This window comes from Penaeus japonicus, unplaced genomic scaffold (genome assembly GCF_977035675.1).
Source record: "Penaeus japonicus unplaced genomic scaffold, GWHDUDI00000001_assembly GWHDUDI00000042, whole genome shotgun sequence".
Lineage (NCBI taxonomy): Eukaryota > Metazoa > Arthropoda > Malacostraca > Decapoda > Penaeidae > Penaeus > Penaeus japonicus.
Window position 1 is genome coordinate 16,772,700 of NW_028234444.1, and position 2,500 is coordinate 16,775,199.

Consider the following 2,500-nt stretch of genomic DNA (forward strand, 5'->3'; position numbering starts at 1 on the left):
GAGAGAGAGAGAGAAGAGAGAGAGAAAGAGAGAGAGAGAGAGAGAGAGAGAGAGAAGAGAGAGAGAGAGAGAGAGAGAGAGAGAGAGAGAGAGAGAGAGAGAGAGAGAGAGAGAGAGAGAGAGAGAGAGAGAGAGAGAGAGAGAGAGAGAGAGAGAGAGAGAGAGAGCGAGAATCTTTGTTACCTCCTTTTATAATCAAGCTATACATATTTGATTTGAACGACTCAATATGATGAAATATTCACCAGAAAAACAGGTCGTTACAATGATTTACAGCCATTAGGGGATAACGAGCTTATTATCTCTTTTTCTTTTCTTTTTTTTCTGGTTCTATTTTCAAGTTTATTCGTTTATCTATTTTATTCATTATTGCTATTTCATTTTTTCGTCTTCTTTCATCTCTTTTTTTCTTCTTTCCGATTATGTTTTACTTTTTTTCTTTTTGATTTATTTTCTTTGTTCGTCCTACATTCTTTGTTTTTCTTATTCATTTTTATCCATTTTCCTCTATAGTTCTTTTTATCTTTTGTTCTTCATTTCCCTCTTTCTTTGACGTTTTTCTTATTTCTATAATAGCAATAATGATAATAATGACATTAGTAATAATGATGAAAATGATAATGAATAATAAAACTACCGTAAGCGATAAATAATTCCAGTTATAATAAACAAACTTTTTTATTTGATCTTACTTCGTCTTGCCTTGTTCATATGAAATATAATTTGATAAATCTAATATAGTCTGTCTTGTCTCATAAACTTTTCAGAGGTTGTAGTTCATTAAAAAAATATTTTAATGATACTGATGATAATACTAATAGTAACAATAATAATACTGATACAACAATAGTAATGAGAGTAATAAGGATAATAAAAACAAAGATGATATTAAAAATAATACTAATAATCACAAAACTAGTAATAGCAATTACGATGATTATAGCTAAAAACAATAAAACAACAACAATGATGATAATAACAAACAATTATTATAATGATTACAACAAAAAAATATCACAAAACACAACGCAAATAACAAGAGAATAACAATAAAGATGACATTGATAATAACAATAATAATCCCTCTTTCACTCTACCAACCCTCCCCCCCTCCCCTCCCCCCCACACTCTCATCTTTCTCTCTCATTAAAATCATAAACGAGACAAAAAAAAAAAAAAAAAAAATCTTTATCAAAATCATAAACAAGAGACAAAAAAAAAAAAAAAAAAAAAATTCTTTCTTATCAAAATCATAAACAAGACAGAAAAAAATATTTCTCATCAAAATCATAAACAAGACAGACAAAAAAAAAAAAAAAAAAAAAAAAAAAAAAATCTTTCTTATAAAAAACAAAAACAAAACAAAAAAAAAAAATTCTTATCAAAATCATAAACAAGACAGACAAAAAAAAAAAAAAAAAAAAAAAAAATTCTTTCTTATCAAAATCATAAACAAGACAGACAAAAAAAAAATTCTTATCAAAATCATAAACAAGACAGACAAAAAAAAAAAAAAAAAAAAAAAAAAAAAAAAAAATCTTTCTTATCAAAATCACAAACAAGACAGAAAAAAATCTTTCTTATCAAAATCATAAACAAGACAGACCAAAAAAATCTTTCTTATCAAAATCATAAACAAGACAGACAAAAAAAAAAAAAAAAAAAAAAAAAAAAAAAAACAATAAAAAAATAAAAAATGCTTAAGCCATCTACGTTCCGCTATGAATGATCGCTGATTATAACGCACTTCGATCGCCATGCAATTGCACTTTGAATCATGCATGAGCGGATGATTGGGTGCATGATGGTTGCATGATGAGCACTGAGACGCTGTTATTGCAATCTGGAATGGATTGCAGCTTTTATGCAATCTCGCTTGAAGGTGAGAAAGAGGTCTATTAAAAAGGAGATTGAAAATATAATGATTTAGAATTAGATAGAACCAATAACGTAAATTGAATGAAAATATATTGATATATCATATATTAACAGATGAACAAAAATCATTATGACAGAAATAGAAAAAAAATAATAATTACATTACATCTCTTGCACTGTAAAGTTTCCTTCATTCCCATAGACTTCTTCATTACTAAATAAAATAGGTAAAAAAAAAAAAAAAAAAAAAAAAAAAAAAAGCCAGGACAGCATGCACCCCACAAGCCACAGGTTCACTACCAGGCTTCAGCAGATCGACTGGGTTACCGCGAATACCCGCTGCTTTACCCCCCCTCCCCCCGTCAGTTTGGAAATCCCTTCCCTAAATTCTGTCCGGGTGGGTGTCTCTGTGAGGTCAGGGGTGAGGGAATTATTACTGGGATCGTGGCACCACCTATGCTAACGGTCAGTATTTTATTTATTTTATTTTTATTTTTATTCTATTTTATTTTTGTTTTATTTTGTTTTATTTTATTTTATTTTATTTTATTCTATTTTATTTTATCTTATTTTGTTTTATCTTATTTTATTATATTTCAATTTATCTTATCTATCTTATCTT

At 27.9% G+C, this 2,500-nt stretch overlaps 1 protein-coding gene across 1 annotated transcript in view; it reads right to left on the bottom strand.

Moving 5' to 3' along the window:
- The window catches only part of LOC147466695 (uncharacterized), a 9,212-nt gene that overhangs the window by 5,058 nt on the left and 1,654 nt on the right, over positions 1-2,500 (bottom strand). The gene's annotated exons all lie outside the window — the stretch shown is intronic.